A 1,863-nucleotide genomic window follows, 5' to 3' on the forward strand; every position below is an offset into this window, starting at 1 on the left:
CAGCATCGATGGACTCAAGTGTGGCAACAATAGTGAGGTTTAGCCCAGGATTGTGCAGTGTTTCATTCTGCTGTGCATAAGGTCGCTATGGGTCGGTACTGACTCAATGGCACCCAACAACAACAACAACAACATCAGCAAATTAAGATCCTGACAGCTTTCCTCCATCCACATCATTAAGTTTGACTCTAATTTGAGGAGGCAGCTCTTCCCTAGCTGCATTTTGAGTGCCTTCCAACCTGATGGGCTTATCCTCTGATTCTATTCTGGCAATGTTCTGTTGTTATTAATACAGTTTTCACTGGCCAATATTCATGACCCCAAATAAGAAGAAACAGCTGCAAACATCCATTAATAATCAGAAAATGAAACATACAAAGTATGAATCTAGGAAAATTATGAATAGTCAAAAATGAAATAGCTACTTGAACATTGGTATTGCAGGCAATAGTGAGCTGAAATGCACTGGTACTGGCCATTTTGAATCAGACAATCATATTGTCTACTCTGCCAAGAGTGATAAATTGCAGAGGAAAAGCATCCCATTGCTCCTCAAAAAGAACATCTTGAAATCTGTCCTAAGGACAGTGATGTCAAGGACAGGATAATATCTATATGCCTCTAAGGAAGATCTGTTAATATGACTATTATTTAAATTTATGTACCAACCACTGATGCCAAGATAAACATATTGAAGATTTTTGCCAACTTCTGCAGTCGGCATTGGTCAAACATGCAATTAAGATGCATTAATAATTATTGGTGAGTGATATGTGAAAGTCGGAAATGAAGATGAATCAGTAGTCTTAAAAGATGGCTTTGGTGACAGACAAAATGCTGGAGATTTCAGGATAGAACTCTGCAAGACCAAAGACCTACTTATTGGAAATACTTTTCTTTCAACTACATAAATGGTGACTGTACATGTGGAACTCACCATATGGAATGCACAGGAATCAAACTTACAACAACTGTGGAAACCACAATATAGAGAAACTCACTATCATCAGTAAGAACAAGGGCATGAACCAATTGCAGAATAAACCATCAATTGCTCATATCTAAGTTCAGTATGAAGCTGAAGAAATTTAAATCAAGTCTTTGAGACCAAAATTGTTGTTAAGTACCATCTACTTGGTTCCAACTCATAGTGACCCTGTATAGGGTTTCTGAGGACAAGCTGGTGGGATTGAATTGCCAACTTTGCAGCTCAAACTGACTTTGTGGTCCAGCGCATTATCCTGCAAGATCAAAATAGGACCTTGAATATATCCCACCTAAATGCAGAGACCATCTCAAGAACAGATTTGATGCATGAGACCAAATGCATGACTGAAGACCAAAAGAGTTGTGGGATGACATAAAAAATATCATACATGTTGGGAGCAGCTGAGCCGAAGTTCCCTGACTTGGGGGTAGGTTAACTGAAGGATTGCAACTGAACAGTTGTGGTTCAGAAACTTTGGCTGCTTCCAAGTCAAGGTCCCCCCACCCCGACTGAGGAACTTGCAGAACTGCCTCACAGGTCAGGGAACTTGCAAGGTCTTTCCTTATATTTAGGTATGTCCTTTGGCTCAGCCTGCATAACATTCTAGCCACCCTATTTCTGTTTCCCTAGCAACTACATTCTTCTGATAAAGTCCCACTTACTGCATGCATCAAAACACCAGATGTTATTCTTTTCCCTGTCCCCAAGCATCTCCCCTTGAGCTGTGTATAAAATAAACGTGCTTTCTTGGTCTGTGTCCCAGTATCTCCATCAGAGTGCTGCATCCCACCTGACCCCAACTCAAATGTGTCTTGTATCTTTCTTTTATTTCTAATCTCTTGGTGCCCCTACCTGGGTTTAATCTCTCCATACGG

This window comes from Chrysochloris asiatica, unplaced genomic scaffold, assembly GCF_000296735.1.
Source record: "Chrysochloris asiatica unplaced genomic scaffold, ChrAsi1.0 scaffold00002, whole genome shotgun sequence".
Classification (NCBI taxonomy): domain Eukaryota; kingdom Metazoa; phylum Chordata; class Mammalia; order Afrosoricida; family Chrysochloridae; genus Chrysochloris; species Chrysochloris asiatica.